The 19,705-nt window shown below is 50.2% G+C and overlaps 1 pseudogene; it reads right to left on the reverse strand.

Moving 5' to 3' along the window:
- Window positions 1-752: 752 nt before the first annotated feature.
- LOC136959203 (pinopsin-like) overlaps window positions 753-19,705 on the reverse strand; it is a 23,729-nt pseudogene continuing 4,776 nt past the window's right edge.

Below are 19,705 nucleotides of genomic sequence, written 5' to 3' on the forward strand. Positions count from 1 at the left end.
CTGTCAGACCAGACAAACCGCTCAGGAATCTAAGATGTAGACGACAATACAAACTACACAATTACATCGTTAACAAAGAATCATGTCAAAGGACATGTCATGTCCCATCAGCTTAAGCTGTTTAAAAAGTTTAACAAGATGCAAATGAGCATGTTTGCAAACTATATTTACACAAGGAAATTAAGGAAATTTTTATTTACTTATATATACAGTATATTGTTTGGGCGGGAACATTTGTGAGTTCCAGCCTCAGGAAGGCCATGTGACAGCACATTCTTCAAAGTGTCAGATCTGGCTTGTTGTTGTGTTGTCGTTCCGGAACAATCAAAATTCCACTTTGGAATATCCAGAACCAGGGATTCCAGAATGTTCCAGAGTGATTCCAAACCCCTCCTGCTGCCCCAGAACACAGCGCTGTCTGGAATACCACCTCCAGTCAAAACCAACATGCTGTCCAACATTCACTGGCCACTTTCACAGGACATGCACTTAAATCTAGCCTTTTTATGTGGTGTCTGGTGTCCAGAGACTACTGCTGCTCCACCAATCACCTGGTCCGATCTGTGCGAGGGTCTGGGAGGAGTCAGTAACCGTGACAACGGTAACAACTCCCGCTCCTCTTGCTCCTCCTCTTCCTCCTCTTCCTCCTCCTCTTCCTCCTCATCCTCCTCCTCCTCCTCCTCCTCAAATCTCCCCCCCCCCCCCCCCGTACATGGACCACACCCAAAAATAAATCCACCAATCACAAGCCGTCAGCCATTGTAATGAGCGACCAATGAGACGCAGAGGGGCTTGGCCACGGGGGCGGGGTCAGAGGAGGCCGGGGCGACGATGTTGGGGGCGTAGCTGACGTTGGGGATGGCGGTGGTGGGCTGGCCCACAGACGCCACCAGGAAGGAGAAGTTCAGGTCGTTGGTGCGGCGGGGGGCCCCGCGGGGGGCCCCTTGGGGGGGCTTGGAGGACGACCTCATACTGGAGCCTCTCTGGGGTTCCTGGCAGTGGAGGAGGGCACGGAAACACCTGTAGAACTGGAGCACACACACATACACAGGGAGACAAGTTCACACACACACACACACACACACACACACACACACACACACACACACAGGGAATAAGTATTAAGATGAGCAGGAAGTAATTAAATCCTGCAGTAGACACATTTTCCTGAGGTCCCATAGTTTAGACCACTCCCCCTCTCACCTCCCCCTCTCACCTCCCCAGAGTCCCTCCCCCTCTCACCTCCCCAGAGTCCCTCCTCCTCTCTCCTCCCCCTCTCACCTCCCCAGAGTCCCTCCCCCTCTCACCTCCCCCTCTCACCTCCCCAGAGTCCCTCCCCCTCTCACCTCCCCCTCTCACCTCCCCCTCTCACCTCCCCAGAGTCCCTCCCCCTCTCACCTCCCCCTCTCACCTCCTCCTCTCACCTCCCCCTGTCACCTCCTCCTCTCACCTACCCAGAGTCCCTCCCCCTCTCACCTCCCCTCTCACCTCCTCCTCTCACCTCCCCCTCTCACCTCCTCCTCTCACCTCCCCAGAGTCCCTCCTCCTCTCACCTCCTCCTCTCACCTCCCCAGAGTCCCTCCCCCTCTCACCTCCCCCTCTCACCTCCCCAGAGTCCCTCCTCCTCTCACCTCCCCAGAGTCCCTCCTCCTCTCACCTCCTCAGAGTCCCTCCTCCTTTCACCTCCTCTCACCTCCCCAGAGTCCCTCCTCCTCTCACCTCCCCAGAGTCCCTCCTCCTCTCAACCTCCTCCTCTCACCTCCCCCTCTCACCTCCTCCTCTCACCTCCCCAGAGTCCCTCCTCCTCTCACCTCCACAGAGTCCCTCCTCCTCTCACCTCCTCCTCTCACCTCTCCAGAGTCCCTCCCCCTCTCACCTCCCCAGAGTCCCTCCTCCTCTCTCCCTCCTTCTCTTGCCTTCCTCTCTTCTTCCCTCCTCTTTCATCTCCTTCCACCCATTCCAACTCTTCGCTTCCTCCTCCCTCCCCCCTCCCCCCTCCTCACTGCTCCCCCGTCCCTTCCTTCAACCCTCCTTTCTCCTCTCTCCATCCCCCCCTCCTTGATGACCACCAACAAAGATTCATCCTCACCTCTATCTCACAGGGGAAATTAATTTACCACATCAATCTCCCTCTGCACCATTCCCTCCCTCTCCCTCTCTCTCTCTCTCTCTCCCTCTCTCTCTCTCTCTCTCTCTCTCTCTCTCTCTCTCTCTCTCTCTCTCTCTCTCTCCCTCTCTCCCTCTCTCTCCCTTGACCGGAGTCATAAAAGAAGCACTGACAGATAATTACAACCAATTTAGGACAGAGTGATCGGAGATCTCTTTCCTTCCCTCCATCCCTCCATCCCTTCATCCCTTGGCTTGTTGTTGCCATTGCCTTTTCATGTGGAACAATGCTATGAGACACTAATTGTTTTTAACTATACCATGAGAAATCACTGTCTCAATCAGCATCAGGTCTGAGTGTTTGAAATTGGGTTAGTGTTTGGGCTAATGTAGAAAAGTAAGTGTGTGTGTGTGTTCGTGCACGAGTGTATGCGTTTACGTTTGTGCGCTTCTATTCAGAAAGGGCGCCTTTATTCTGAAAATCGTTTAAGTGCCACTTCCTGTGTTTCTTCACGGTTAATGGACCCCAAATTAGATAAATACCGTGCTTCTACCTAAAAGCTAGGGGCTCTCTGCTGACACACAGAGACCTGTCAGGGCAGTGGCAGAGCAGCATTGAGAGGTGATTGGGGCTGTTCTCAGTCGGTGGTGAAATACACCTGCTGGCTGAGGTGAATGAATAGTGCATGAGGACTACACACACACACACACACACACACAAACTCACACACACACACAAACTCACACACACACACAAACTCACACACACACACACAAACTCACACACACAAACTCACACACACACACACACAAACTCACACACACACAAACTCACACACACAAACTCTCACACACACACACACAAACTCACACAAAAGATCAGCAGGTATCATCTCCTTCTGCTCCAAACATACGCACACATATACTCTCTCACACACTTACACACACACACTCTCACACACTCTGTTCTGACAGTCAGACAGGTAGTGAATAATACAGATTTTTGGCTCCTGGTTGAAAGCCCCAACATGCAATAGGATCATTTTTCCTTCCAGCCCTATCATACATACCTTCCGACTAGCACCAAAAACACACGCTTTCAGGTGCAGAGCACACGCACCCACACACACACGCACCCACACACACACACCCACCACTGCACCTAGACACTACATACATACACATAAGACACACACATGCTCCAAAGCTGTGTGTGTGTGTTGCAGAAGGCCAGTCCTCGTCGCTGTCGGCCGTCCCCTGAGAAAACGTAGTCTACTTAGTATACTGCTCGTGTTTCCGTATACTGTAGTCTACTACATTTACTCAGGAGACAGGACATTAGATGGACGGGTGGATCTCCAGAGTTTCTGGGGTGTATGTCGGAAAAGGTTATCTAAACAATTAAAAGGCAAGCGGAGAGGTAGAGGGAGGAGGAGGAGGAAGGAGAAAGGAGAGGAGGAGGAAGGAGAAAGGAGAGGAGAAAGGGGTGGAAGGAGGAAAGAGAAAGGAGAGGAGGAGGATGGAGGGAGGAGAGGAGGAGGGGGAGGGAGGAGGACACAAGGGAGAGAAAAATGAAAGACAGGTAGGAGATGAGAGAAGCTGCTGGATGAGGAGGGCTAGAGGTCGAGACTCGCGATGGAGAGAATGTGACAGACAGGTGGAGGGATGGAGGGAGGGAGGGAGAGGTCAGAGAGGGGCTGGGTCTGTCTCCGACTTGCTGCCCTTCAGGGGTTCCAGGAGGACGGTTCTCATTCAAGACATTCAGTCAACATTGGAATGTGGAGCCTCTCAACTTCCTGTGGAAGTGAAACTTCTTCTTGTCACTTCCTCTGATAGCCGGAGGTCAGCCAGGCTTCGAAGGGTTAGGGCTTAGGGCTCGATTACTAATTGAAAACCCTGTCAACTACTGTCGAATACTGTCAAATACTGTCAACAAGTTCTGCATGTTGGTGTACTGCTGTGCAATGCTGAGTTGAGGCTGTCTTTCTGTCTGTTGACTGAGGTCAGTTTGAGAGAGAAAGCGAAAGAGAGAGAGAGAAAGCAAAAGTGAAAGAGAAAGCGAGAGAGAGAGAGAGAGAGAGAGAGAGAGAGAGAGAGAGAGAGAGAGAGGAGGGAGAGAGAGAGAGAGAGAGGGGGAGAGAAAGCAAAAGTGAAAGAGAGTGGTTTCAGTGTGTAACTGAGACGACCCGTAGAGATGCACACCACTGTCCCACCTCCTGAATGCACCCTGAGCACGGCTTCGCTAGAGGCTGGGATGTAAAGAGCTTAACGAGCTTAACGAGCTTAACGAGCTTAGCCCCCAGCCAGCCAGCCTCGTCTCCTAATGGACTCAGAACTCATCCAGGAGAGGTGATACACCATCACACACACACACACACACCTACACACACACACACACCTCCACACCTCCCTGGTACAGTACAGATGGGGGTTGTGCACTGCAGCTTAGTGGTGATCAATCCCCCCACCCTGTCCTGCAGCAGCTTTTAGCACTCAGACACTTTTCTGCTCCCCCTCCCTTACAAAGTGGAAAACACAAATGTCATCTTCCCCTTGCCTTTTATAATCCTGAGCTTCTTTCTATAACAAGATACATCTGTCTGCTTATCTGTCTGTAGCCGTGTATGTGCATGTGGGCAAGTGTGTGTGTGTCTCTCTGGGCTTAGGTGTGTGTCTCTCTGGGCTTAGGTGTGTGTGTCTCTGGCTTAGGTGTGTGTGTCTCTGGGCTTAGGTGTGTGTGTCTCTGGGCTTAGGTGTGTGTGTCTCTGGGCTTAGGTGTGTGTGTCTCTGGGCTTAGGTGCTGTACAGTACCCCTGACCCCCCCCCCACACACACACACACACACAAACACACACACTCACAGACTGCGGAAAGAGGGTTCGGTGTTTAGTGAACCTATTAGCCCCTCCGTCTGGGGGATGGTCGTCGTGGCGATGGTCGTCGTGGCGATGGACTGGTACGTGTATCTGTACAGCATTTTTAGTCTTCAACTCGCCTCAACTCACAGTATCCATAGTAACGGGCTGGGAGGAATTGAAGACTGAAAATGACATACAGGACATTCTCTCCTCTTCCTCCTCTTCCTCCTCTTCCTCCACCTCCTCCTCCTCTTCTTCCTCTTCTTCCTCCTCCTCCTCCCTCTCCTCCTCCACCCTCTCTACCTCTCCACCTGCCCACAATGAAAGCACTGAGCTGGTGAACTGTGTGCAGCGTTTACACACCTGTCCCTCCAGCACCAGAACGTCCGTTCTGCACTTCATCACTGTCATGGTTACTGCAGGGTTGGGGGGGGGGGGGGGGGGGGGTGGGGGGGGGGGGCAAACAGAACGCGCTAGAACTTCACAGAACCACAAAGAAGCACAAATACATCTACATACGGTTTAGTGGCAATTAATAACCCTGCAAAGAAAACCAGGTAACAAGACCATTAGCTGGACAGGACTGCAACGTCTGCAGGTGTGTGTTTGTGTGTGTGTGTGTGTGTGTGTGTGTGATTGAGTGCTGTGTGTGTGTGCATCTCCATTTGTGCATAATAATTCTATTGTTCCTGTAAAGGAACTGGGAGCATTTTGCCACCTGGGTCCAATGCTGTAGATCTATTTCAGTATAAAAGTGTTGATGTCCTGTCATGAAACACAATGACTACAGATGGTAAACTAGATTTAGGAGAATACCCCATTACTGCAACTTTCTAACCCACTAAAGTCAAACAGAGATATTCAAAAAGTTATTCTCCCTGTTCCTGGAGAGATGCCCTCCTGTAGGAGTAAATATGTAAGGCCCCATCTTTTCACCTCCCTCCCTCCCTACCTCCCTCCCTCCCTCCCTCCTTCCACTCAGACACCAGATAAAGGATTCTGAGATCGAGGCCCTTCTCGTCCTTCAGTTGTTCGGGGAAGACAACTCTGCCACGGCTCTGGTTCCTGTCCTCCCCACAGCCCCCACAGCCTACACAACAACAAGCCCTCAAACAGAATACCCCTCAACTACAGAAGAACAACAACACCGTTTGAAACCTCCCTGAGCGTCTCTCTCTCCCTGTGAGAGGAAGCCCAAACACACAGATATGTGGGAGAATGTGTCCGCTTTGTGCCAAAGCAGATGAATCATTTGTGTTTTCTTCATGTGGTGTCAGTGTGTCGTGGTCGGCTCGAGGAGGGAGTGGTGAGATGAGATCTCACATCATCCTCAAGGTCTGACTGATGAACAGCCACGTCGTCAACAACATGTCTTATTCTACCCTGTTTTATCGGTTTATTGTTTTATTAAAGTTCTGGGCTCTTCTGCGTCCTGGTCTGCACAGCGTCCAAACATGCAGCAGCATACAGCGTGATGTGTGTGTGTGTGTGTGTGTGTGTGTGTGTGTGGGTTGTCTGTGTGTGAGTGGGTTTCTGTTTGTTCAATTAGGCTCAAACGCTGCCCAACTACACTCGTGTTATTATCTTTCTCAAATTGTATTTTCCTGTTTTTCTGACATAAATTCAAATCATTATGCTGGTCCTATGTCCTCATCTTGTTTCATGGTCTTAGGACATATAATAAATGTCACACACACACACATACACACACCAAGTAAAATGCAGGTATGTGATTGAGTTACAGCACATTAACATAATTTCTCACTACCAAAACTGCAATTGTGTGTGTGAATGTGTGTGTGAGTCACTGTTACGGACCTGTGTCCTTCATTTGATTGAACCCGGTTTGTGTCCGTGTAATAGTGTTTGTGTTTCTGTTTCGTTCTGTTCTCCTCTTTGCTTTCCCTGTCAGCTGCTTGCAGGGTGTGTCGGTCGGTTGGATATCGGTGTGATCAGCGGCCAGCCCCCAATCGGTCCACCTCAAATTTAGAATAGGCAAGCTGCCCATGGGCTTACACAACTCGCAGTAACCATCCTGTTTTACACACTAGGTAAGGGAACGGGTGCCACCCCATGTATGTTTAGTTTAGGGACTATTGTGGTTTCTTTAGACGGGCTCCTTTCTGTTTTTTTCTTTGGCACCGTTCGTTGTTCCATTGTTCCGGTAGGGTCGTAACAGTCACCATTCCTGTTCCCTGTGAAGTCCTGAGCTTCTATCTAACACCAGCTGAGTTGCTGGACTCACATCACTGAACCCGGTCATCGAACAGCCATTAAAGAACATCCAGTGATGGTGGATATTAGATCAGACAGATGGAAGTTTGAGGAGAGGGAGGGAGCAGTGTGTGTGTGTGCGTGTCTGTGTGTGCGTGTGTCTGTGTGTGTGCATGTATGCGTGCGTGTGTGTGCGTGTGCCTGTGTGTGTGCATGTGTGTTGTGTGAATGTGTGCGTGTGTGTGTGTGTGCGTGCGTGTGCCTGTGTGTGTGCATGTGTGCGTGTGTGTGTGTGTGCGTGTGTGTGTGTGCGTGTGTGTGTGTGTGTTCACGCGACTGTGTGCACGTGGGCCGTCCATCTCACCTGCTTGTTCATTAAGATGTAGATGATGGGGTTGATAAAGGTGCTGGTCTTGGCCAGAAGAGAGGGGATGATGGAGGCATCGGGGGTGATGAGGCCCCGGCCGGCCGAATGTGGCGGTGAGGGCCATCACCCCGTAAGGCAGCCAGCACAGCATGGTAACACATCACCATCACCACCACCATGAAGAGGACACGCTGCTCCCGCCGCGGCTGCTGGTCGGGTTGATACCGCTCACCTGGGGAGGAGAGGAGAGGAGGAGAGGAGGAGAGGAGGAGAGGAGGAGAGGAGGAGAGGAGGAGGATAGGAGGAGAGGAGGAAGAAAGGAGGAGAGGAGGAGAGGAGGAGAGGAGAGGAGAGAGGAGGAGGAGAGGAGGAGAGGAGGAGAGGATGTGAGATGTGTCAAAAAGAGAGAGATGGAGAGGGAGACAGAGAGAGAAAGAGAGATATAGCAGCTTATCACAACCTCTAGAGAAAGAGGTCTATCATCGGCCTTTTATGTTCCAGACAATCACTTTCTGACAAACACACACTCCGACACAGCATTACACACACCCAGGCACACACTCAAGCACACACACACCTTCACACACTGTTGTCTGGTTTGCTGGTGATGTGTGACGGTGGACCTGATGCGGTAGTTTTTCCTGCATGTAAACAGTGTCATCATCTCTTTAGGGAACCATCCCCAACTAGCACAGAGAAATGTCAACTGTCTTGTGGAGGCTGAACAACACACACACACATGCTCAAGCACAGCACACAACCCCCCCCCCCCCACACACACACACACACTCCTCTTTCTCTCCTCGAATTTCCATTGCTCAAGCATGCACTCTCCGACAAAGACACACATAAACACATACACACTCCTAGGCACGCACACACACTCATAGCGCACACACACACACTCAAACACACACACTTACAGGCTGCTGAGCATCAACAGAAGCTGTCTCCCTGCTGGCCAGTCCCCTGTCACTCAAGTTACCACGGAGACAGACACCGGCGCAATCCACCAATCAAAGGGGTTCTGTGCTGACATGATTTAGACAGATTGGGGTGGTTCCACAACACACACACAGTACCCAAACATGACATGAAAGCATAACTGAAACAATAGCTAAAACATACAAAAGACCTTCAGCCATCAATCAGGACTCTCTTGACAGGTAATCATGTCTTCAGCCTCCTCCCCTCCTCCTCTCTCTCCTCTCTTCCTCCTCCTCCTCCCCTTATCTCTCTCTCCTCCTCCTCCCCTTATCTCTGTCTCCTCTCTTCCTCCTCCTCCCCTTATCTCTCTGTCCTCCTCCTCCTCCTCCCTTATCTCTCTCTCCTCCTCCTCCTCCTCCCCTTATCTCTCTCTCCTCTCTTCATCGTCCTCCTTCTCCCTCCCCTGATCTCTATCTCCTATCTTTCTCTCCCAGTTCCTCCATTCTCCCTCTCTATAACCCTCCCTCTCTCTTCATCTGTAATTATTTCTCACATCAAATATTTCCTGTGAGGTTCACACAGTGCAGAGGTGCAGACCCCTCTCCTCCTCTCCTCTCCTGTCCCTTTCCCAGTACACTCATGAACACTCTGGTCTGCACCCAACTCAGTCCCAGTAGAAGGGGAGGAGGGGACCCTCAGCTGCCGGTCCTCCCCAGGCTCAGGAGGACCATGGAGGAAGTTTCATTACAGATGAGTTAGAGCAGGAGCCAGGTGGGAACACAGCAACCTGCTGATGTGTGTCTGTGTGTCTGTGTGTCTGTGGGTCTGTGTGTGTGTGTCTGTCTGTGTGTGTGTGTCTGTGTGTCTGTGTGTGTATGTGTGTCTGTGTGTGTGTGTCTGTGTGTCTGTGTGTCTGTGTGTGTGTGTGTGTGTGTCTGTGTGTCTGTGTGTCTGTGTGAGTGTGTGTCTGTGTGTCTGTGTGTCTGTGTGTCCCGTGTGTCTGTGTGTGTGTGTGTCTGTGTGTCCGTGTGTCTGTGTGTGTGTACAATTAATTTATCACACTACCATCCTACTGTGAGCAGAGCAGTATTTTCAAATCTGAGTTCCTTAAGAACGTGAACGTGGTCATGGACAGCACACACGCACACACACACCTTACACATTTACACTAGCAAATGGACACAATCACACACACACAAAAAATCACATGCACTCATCATTGTCCACCTGGTAGATTGCTATGATTGTGTTCAGGGAAGCTTCTGCCGACTGGAACAATTTGTAGAGAGCCTCACACACACTCATCACTCACACACACACACTCAGACACACACACACACACACACACTCACTCACACACGTACGCCTCAGGGATGTGCCAAGATTCACACTGCTGTCACTCTAACACATGTTGACCTGGGAGAGGAGGGAGGGAGGAGGGAGGGAGGGAGGGAGGGAGGGAGGGAGGGAGGGAGGGAGGGAGGGAGGGAGGGAGGGAGGGAGGGAGGGAGGGAGGGAGGGAGGGAGGGAGGAGGGAGGGAGGGAGGGAGGGAGGAAGAGAGGAGGGGATGGCAGGAGGCCAAGTCAGCTACAAGAATATATTTATATATGTATCTTCACACATGAAGATACACACACATGAAGATACACGATTCATACAAGATGAACTGGTGGGAGTGTGGTGTGTTCCAAGGCAAGTTTCTGGAAGGATATGAGGATGGAGATAGGAGAGGAGAACATCTCCACTCGGATTGCGTCTTGGGACCGACGCCCTGAACTTCACATCTTCGAGATCTTTTTGAACAACTTTTTCATTTCCATCGCCAGGAAGTTTAATCTGACTTGATTCCAAGAGCTGAAATGTGGCGGTTCGTCGGCGAGGAGGGGGAAGAGGAGGAAGAAAAAAAAGGAGAAGAGAAGATAGAGAGGGGGAGAAGAGGAGAGGGAGGAAGAGGTGGAAGGAACAGTAATCATGCAGTCACAGCAGCTGTCAGTTAGCAGTCTGCAGCATCTCAGCACTCCTAGAACACATGTCCAGATCCCGACCCGTACATTCTAGAACACATGTCCAGATCCCGACCCGTACGTTCTAGAACACGTCTAGATCCTAACCCGAACGTTCTAGAACTGTGAACTGTGAAGTGAAGGATCGTAAAACCGAGTTATCACACAACCTCCGAATGAAACCGTCTTTAATCTGGTAAAATAGTACATGACGACGACCAACTGTGTAGACTGAAAGTTTAAACATAAGCTGGTTTTGTCCGGCACCTCAGGGCCTCCAGTGGACCCATGTCGAGCACATGACAACTTTCCCATCTTAAGAAAAACACAAAGGCTCATGGGTAATGAGTAGATGTTTCATCCTTCAGTGGTTCTCAACCTTTCCTGGGCCAGTGACCCCCCATCAGTTACCCAGCCCCTCTATGCCACCCAACAATTCACAATGTAGGATAATTATCTTACCTCAGTATTGATGTTGATGATTATTCTGTGTTATTTAATTAAAAAGCATGTGATTGAAAGCCAAATTGCAGATTTGATTTAACTGGACAGTGTGTGTTTCCCTGGAGAAGAAAAGAAAATCATGTGAAAATAAATCATATTCATGGGTGTTTAATACAAATGCAGCGGCTAGAAATATGGCATTCAAACTTTAATTAGGTCTTGATTACAGAGGGCAGCAAATCCGAAGGCGGTAATTTGACCCCCGTGCCAAACAAAAAGCCTAAACAAGAGCTGCAGACCATGGAGGAAGTCTGATGCGGGAAAACAAGCAGAAGAAACATGTCAGCTATACTACATTACAGACCCACTCATCTCGAGCTAATGAGAAATAAGCCAAATTGCCTGAAAGTTAGCGTGAGCAAGTTAGCTTGCGCAGTTTCTTCACTGTGGGTCCCAGAGCCACAGCCTGGAACTGCATTTACATTTAGCAGACGCTCTTATCCAGAGCGACTTACAGTAAGCACAGGACATTCCCCCGAGGCAAGCAGGGTGAAGTGCCTTGCCCAAGGACACAACGCAATTGCACGGCGGGAATCGACCCAGCATCCTTCTGATACTAACCCGATTCTCTAACCGCTCTGCCACCTGACTCTGACACCTGGAAATAAAACGTGCTTTGGAACCTGAACGGGAACGTGTTTTGACGGAAACAAATGAAACTGTGACCATGAATGGACCCACTTCATATCTCATGGGTCAAATCTCAATTCAATGAGTGCTCGAACCGCAGTTATTTACTAACATAGAAACCACGATTACTTCAAAAAAATCGTGGTTCGATTCGGCTATGAAATAATTGTTCCAAGCCCTAAGCTCAGTTCAATAGAAAATAATGAAAAACTTTTTCATTCCGGAAAAAGCCTCGTCTTTAGCGGGGAAAGTCTAGTCGTAAAAAGCTTCAGATAATGGTAGTAAAAGCAAGTCTAATGAGGAAATTGTAAAAAATGCGCACTCTAATGTAGGATTTAAACTTACATAAATAACCGACACAGACAACGTCTCCCAGGAACAACGTTCCTTCCAGCATCCCGACGTGATCTGAGCTGCCCTGGGGCGCGGTACCGCTACTGTTAATGAATGCTGCTCGACGTAGTCAGCGTAGAGAGAACCAGCCCTTGATTCCCGCTTCTCGTAAGAAGCGCCTGTCTTTAGCACGCGGTTGACTTCAACATCATCTCCGCCGTGAGTATTTAGTCAGGCCCTCGAGCACAGAACCAGAGAATTACTCCAACAGAAACTTTCAATCAAGGAAACTGTCAGTGTTTCTCGCCGTACTTGTTCTCATCCAATGGAAAGACGAACGCAGGCTCTCATGACGTTTTACATGAAGCCGTGCCGCCTCCGGCTCGTGAACAGAGTTCGCGTCTCAAACCCGCCATTACGTCTGTGTGTGAATGGCTTCGTCAGTCAGTCATCACACTGGAGTCACTAACTTCAGGGAAAATAAGAGTTCCAACTAGTCAAACTTACACTGTCATGTCTCTGATGTGTGTGTGTGTTTGTTGTGAGGAGAAGAGGTTATAAGTCAGTGACAGGGAGTGGGAGCAAGACCTGGTGCTCACACCACACACACACACACACACACACACACACACACACACACACACACACACACACACACACACACACACACAGTTGATAGCATGTCACCTCTGAAGGTGTGTGTGTGAAGACTCTCTGCCTGACCCCGCAGAGCTGTGATCTCACCACGGACATCATCACATCCTTCTTGCTTCCTTCACACACACACACATCCTTCACACACACGACCCTGCCTCTCACCTGCCAACGCTCTCTCTCTCTCTGTTCTCTCTCTCTCTTTCTCTCTACTCTACACAATATGTCTTACTCTCACTTTTTCAGTCTCCCGTGCGAACATGTGTGTGTGTCTAGAGTCGTTTCAAGGACAAGCAGAGTACCCAGTAAACCCAGACCCCTGTGGTTCCCTGGTACAGAAACACACCCTGATCTGGTCCAAAAAACACACCCTGATCTGGTCCAGAAACACAACTTAATATGGTCCAGAACACATTTTAATCTGATCCAGAAACATACCTTGATCTGGTCCAGAAACACACCCCTGATCTGGTCCAGAAACACACCCTGATCTGGTCCAGAAACACACCTTGATCTGGTCCAGAAACACATCCTGATCTGGTCCAGAAACACACCCTGATCTGGTCCAGAAACACACCTTGATCTGGTCAGAAACACATCCTGATCTGGTCCAGAAACACACCTAGATTTGGTCCAGAAACACACCCCTGATATGGTCCAGAAACACTGATCTGTCTGAAGGGGCTTCATGTTCAGCTGCTTTAAAACTATTCAGAGGGGCAGTTTTAGGGGGCCATATTGGACCCCCAGGTAGTAACACACACAACCACAAGCAAACACACACACACAGACGTGGATGCACACACGCACACACACACACAATGTCCTTGAGTCTCTCAGTCATCAGTTTGTGAGTAACAGCAGGAGGTTAACAGCTCATAGATCTTTGTTCTTCCCAAAAGACCGAATCAACACACTTTCTCCTCCAAACACACACTTACTCCTCTTCTACACACACACTCTCATTCCCCCTCTACATACAAACACACACACACTTACTCCACATACACACACTTAATCCTTCTCTTCCACACACACTTACTACAAGTACACACACTCTCATTCCTTTACACACGCACACACACACACACACACAGAGTGATTATCCACCGTTGTCCCAGAGTGGTTGGTAGTTACATGCACGGAGAGCTCTCTACCGGCCAGCATGCCATCTATCACCTCCATGAATATTTCATCTGGAACAACACACATACGCCACGCTCCCGATACGTGTATCTGACAGCGCGGTGTTGAACAGCTGCTCCAGCTCGGTGGTAGCAGCTCTGCTGTACTCTAGCCTAGCCCACAACCTCCTCATGCACCAGCAGCCACAGGGTCTCTGGTGCTGGGATCTGGGGGAGGAGAGAGGGGAGAGGGCGAGAGAGACGGAGAAAGAGGGGAGGAGATAGAGAGAGAGAGAGAGAGAGAGAAAGAGAGAGAGTGAGGGAGAGAGAAAGAGAAAGGGGGAGAGAGAGAGAGAGAGGGGGAGAGAGAGGGAGAAAGAGAGAGTGAGTGAGGGAGAGAGAAAGAGAAAGAGAAAGAGAGAGAGAGAGAGAAAGAGAGGGGGAGAGAGAGAGAGAGAGAGAGAGGGGGGGGGGGAGAAAGAGAGAGAGAGAGAGAGGGGGGGGGGAGAAGAGAGAGAGAGAGAGAGAGAGAGAGAGGGGGGGGGGGGGGAGAAAGAGAGAGAGAGAGAGAGAGAGAGAGAGGGGGGGGGGAGAAAGAGAGAGAGAGAGAGAGAGAGGGGGGGGGAGAAAGAGAGAGAGAGAGAGAGAGAAAGAAGAGAGAGAGAGAGAGAGAGAGAGAGAGGGGGGGGAAGAGAGAGAGAGAGGGGGGGGGAGAAAGAGAGAGAGAGAGAAGGAGGGGGGGGGGGGGGGAAGAGAGAGAGGGGGGGGGAGAGAGGGGGGGGAGAAAGAGAGAGAGAGAGAGAGGAGGGGGGGGGAAGAGAGAGAGAGACAGAGAGAGAGGGGGGGGAGAAAGAGAGAGAGAGGGGGGGGGGAAGAGAGAGAGAGAGAGAGAGAGAGAGAGAGAGAGCGCCTCCGGGCTCCTCAGCAGCGTGGGGATTGACAGACAAACAGCCGCTCAGCATGAATGAGGCAAACCCTGGGAAACAGCAGAAACTGTCACTCCAGACTGGAGAGTGTCAACAGCTGACACGAACCAAGCGCACCCGAAGGTACCTGACAGTGTGAGCAAACAGCACAAATCCCAGATTCTGCTTGGAATACAAATATGAGTACAGGGATGATGCTTAATATTACGGTGGGATAGATCACAGTGTGACGGACATGCTTTCAATCAGTAATGACACCAGCGACGAGAGTTACGTTCCTGCAGAGGGTGTAGTGACAAACAAACAAAAGTTACACAAAAGCGATTGAAAGTAATGCGAGGCGTCTGGTGTTTCGACTCAGGGGGCAGCTCACACGCGGAGGTCGTGTGGAGCTTAGAAACCAGGTCGACATCCGATCCATCAGGACCACTGGAGCTGGTCTACTTCTCATGCATATAAACGCACACACACACGCACACAAGCACACACACACGCACGCACACACTCACGCAAGCACACGCACACATAAGCACATACACACACACACAGAATCCTGAGGAGGTGAATCAGGGTTTGTACTCCCACTGAGACAGATGAGGCAGATGGTCCAGATCCTGACTGAGTCAAAACACACACACACACACTGATGTACATACATACGGATAAATGTATACACACATACAATCAGTGTCTGTGTACATTATGCTATGTATGTGTGTGCGCTGTGTGTACTGTGCGCGTGTGTGTGTGCGTACATTTATCCATATGTACGTGCATCAGTGTGTGTGTGTGTGTGTGCGTATGTAAAAAAAAGACCAGGTTACAATTATTTATTTGTTATTTCGTTTGTTCGTTATCTGCCGCTTGTCCGGGTGGTCGGGTCGTGGGGGCAGCAACCTAAGCAGGGAGGCCCAGACTTCCCTCTCCCCGGCCACTTCCACCAGCTCTGGATAAGAGCGCCTGCTAAATGACTAAATGTCTTCCTGGGGACCCCGAGGCGTTCCCAGGCCAGCGAGAGACATTGTCCCTCCAGCGTGTCCTGGGTCTTCCCCGGGGCCTCTTCCCAGTGGGACGTGCCCAGAACACCTCACCAGGGAGGCGTCCCAGGAGGCATCCTTATCAGATGCCCGAGCCACCTCAACTGGCCCCTCTCGACGCGGAGGAGCAGCGGTTCTACTCTGAGCTCCTCCCGGATGACCGAGCTTCTCACCCTATCTCTAAGGGAGAGCCCGGACACCTGCGGAGGAAAACTCATTTCGGCCCCTTGTATTCGCGATCTCGTTCTTTCGGTCACTACCCACAGTTCGTGACCATAGGTGAGGGGCAGGAAACGTAGATCGACTGGTCAAATAGAGAGCTTCGCCTTTCGACTCAGCTCCTTCTTCACCCCGACGGACCGATGCAGAGCCCGCATCACTGCGGACGCCGCACCGAACCGCCTGTCGATCTTGCGCTCCATTCTTCCCTCACTCGTGGCTCCAGGGTGGGGCCCCGGTGACCCGCATCCGGGCAAGGGCAGCTGGGAACAATTGTTGTTTTTCTTCATGGTGAGTTTTTTGTTATTTTAAAATGGTTAAATCTAAAGGTTAATTAGAGCAAAATATTTATTTTCTAACTAAACAATTATTAGAATAAGCCAATCACGTTTTAGAAATGACGAAGATTGCATGCGAAGATTAATCTTTCCTCGGAAGGGGACTGCCTTAAAAACTATTGTACTCCGGTGTGGTAGGAATCTATACCAACCACAATTGCACCACATAGTGCTAACAAACCAAGAGTATTTTCATTACGATACTCAACTTTACTCATGTGAAGTTAAATTACAATGGTTGTCATGGTCTAGTCATTGTTGTGCTCTTTGTGAATTTAAGTATTGTGTTTTTGTGACATCTAGATTTATTTTGTTTATTTCAATTTGGTAAGAACATCTAATGTATTTGTCTGTGGACAGGATATGTGGCCAGTATCCTTGTTCACAGTAACTGTACATGTAAATTGTAATTGGGTGATACATTAGTCAACATCTTTGGTTTAATTAAGGTTATTTTCTTTTCTTTAAAGGGGAAACAAGGAACAATACAAGCTTTCATAAACTGAAGTCGAACCTTGTTGAGTTGTCATTATTCACATTTTAAGGCTCTGTGGTAGAACCTAGGCTGAATAGTTGAAACTTTAGATCTCATCTTTAACAAGTTCCATCAGGTACTTTTATAAGTGTTACACGTACATTTATCCATATGTACATGCATCAGTGTGTATTTGTGTGTGTGTGTCTGCTCCAGTCATCAAATGGACCAATTAGAGCCGTGGCTCAGTAGGCCGAGAGGGCCAATCAGGGGCGGACAGGGGCAGGGGGAGGGGAGGATTGGCACTTCTTCCTCCTACACACACACACACACACACTTGGGGGGGGAGAGGGGAAGAGAGAAAGGGGGGGGGGGAGATGGAGACAAGGATGCAGAAAAAAGAGAGGAAGGAGTAGATGAATAGAGAGATAGAAGGAGATGGAGAGAGAGCGGAAGAGAGAATCGGAGAGAGACAATGATGGCGAGAGAGTTTTGGATGCAGAAGGCTTCGAGTGCCACTTTCTTGACCCTGCTCTCCCAGATCTCTCATACACACACACACACAGGAAACGAACAGCATCACCAACTACAGCTTACACCACCCTGGACTCAGGTTCCCAAGATGCAACAGGTCTGGTACACCAACCTGAACTCATGTTCTCACAATGCAACTCTTCTGGCACGGCAACCTTTCAAATGTGCATCGCCAACAGAAACCCACGCCGGGGGCAACCAAACTATGGCCAAGGGCTGTGGACACATACAAACACAGCCTGGGGCATGAGCAATATTGGTGTCATGTCTTACACACACACACAACCTCCCCCACACACACAACCCCAACACACACACAACCCCAACACACGCGCCGACAGCGGACTGTAAGTGCTGACAGACAAAGGCAAAAACCCTGTAACCTAAATCTCCACGCTCCAGCCTAAACAAATAAGAACAGGAAACTGCAACACATTTGAAGCAGGCAGAGCTGACCAGTGTTGTAAAAGGTTCCGGTCTTTAGCTGCTAGACGGTGTGACCAGACTCTGTCTGCTGCAGTAATGAACGTCACACCTCTGACAACACAAGCCGGGGAAGCAGCAGGGAGATGATGGGTGTGAAGATTCCAGACGTTTCTGCTGTGTGGGAACCCAGGTGTTCCTGAAGGTGTTACCACACAGCACAGAGGCTGTGTCTGAGAGGAACCACCAGGTGTTCCTGAAGGTGTTACCACACAGCACAGAGGCTGTGTCTGAGAGGAACCACCAGAGGTCCAAAACCTCCCTGTCAGGAGGCGGAGGACACTCTGAAGTCGGAGAACCAAAAGGGTAATTATTACTCTCTGTAAGGAACATTCCTTCTGGTGAACTAAGGTTTATTGCCACTGTTGAGACAGGTGTAATTTGTGTTAAAACACATTGTAGAGGGCCAGAGAAGGGGAGAGAGACTTACTGTAAGTCGCTCTGGATAAGGGCGTCGGCTAAATGTAGAGAGAGAGAGGAGAGGGGGGAGAGAGGAGAGAGAGAGAGAGAGAGAGGGAGATGTAAAGCAGAGGATAATGACCCCTGTGTTCTCCTCCTCCGTCTCTTATCCACTCCTGGTCCGTTGGTGGACCGTTACTTTGACAGATGGGGTTTAATTGCAGTTTTTTGGATACGTGGACACTGATCGATTAGAAATGCTTTCATCAAACGCAGAGCAACACAATCCACCTGCACAAACAACTTACATTACACACACACACCAAACACACACACATTAAATGGTAACTCCTTGACACTTTAAAAGGGCACGTCAAAGCTAAAATACTTGTGTTTGGTGACGAGGGTCTTTAAGGGAGACACACCAGATTGAGCATCACACACTCAGCCCAGATTGAGGATCACGCACTCAGGAACACACAGAACGCTGACTTCCTGTCACACACCAAGCATGTGTCGTGTGTGTGTTCACTACTGGCTCGTAGTTTTGTGACGTGTGTCCACACTAACCCGTAATGTGTGTGTGTGTTCGTGCCTGATGTTGAAGACTTCTGTTTATTTAATGCTGTGCCTGAAGTTGGAGATAAAGCAGTGCCGACTGCGATCAAACGCTCAAGCCTCAGAATAGTTCTCTTGTAACTAGTATTCAGAACCGGCTCAGCCAACCAGAGAAGCTAATTGGCTTCAACACTGATGACAGCTATGAGAAGAGAAAGCCCTTCTCTGCCCCCCCCTATACCCCTCCCCCCCCCCCCCCGCCTCCCCCGTACGCCCCCCCTCCCTCCCTCCCTCCCTCATTGAAACTTCATTGAAGATCCTGCTCCCTCCGTTGCCTCTCTGAAGGCCCAGGTCCTGCAGGAGGAGGGCAGTGAGGGCAGGCAGGTGATGATGATGGGGACGGGCCCAGCGCTCCCCTGCCCTCTCAGGACACTCCCAAAGCCACAGGCAGAGAGTTCAGAGCAGGGCAGAGACAGGGCTCCTGAACCCATCAGAGCAGTGAATGGGCTGTCCTGCCTCCGGAGGCAGCTTTTTGGAGGACTCACAGAATCGTTTCTGACAGGAACAGTAGGCAATTGCCTCAGGTAACCTTCCAATTTCAATCATCCATGAACGTTCCACGGAACATTCTACATTCAGAATATTGGAACTTCCAAACGTTCCGACTTCTGAACGTTCTAACTGCTGAACATTCTACGGTAAAATCCCCCTAACTTCCTTGCGATCTAACCTCTACCATCTGAGCTTCCCATGGCCCCACATCTTTCAAACAACAGCAGGCGTACCTGTTTCCCTTTCACAGGCCCAGAGATGACCTGCTGGGGGGGGGGGCTGCAGGCTGAGAGGTCTCCAGGGTCCCATTCAGCCAGCCATCAGGAGGGTAATGAGCCCGTCTCCACGGTAACAAAGACACCAGCCATCTGAGCAGTGCAGCGAGGCCTGATTGAATGTTGGTGTATTAATGACATAACAGGACGCCGACCCAGCACCGTAGCGATAAAGGAGTCTTTCAGCT

The sequence above is a fragment of the Osmerus mordax genome, chromosome 16, assembly GCF_038355195.1.
Source record: "Osmerus mordax isolate fOsmMor3 chromosome 16, fOsmMor3.pri, whole genome shotgun sequence".
Taxonomy (NCBI): Eukaryota; Metazoa; Chordata; class Actinopteri; order Osmeriformes; family Osmeridae; genus Osmerus; species Osmerus mordax.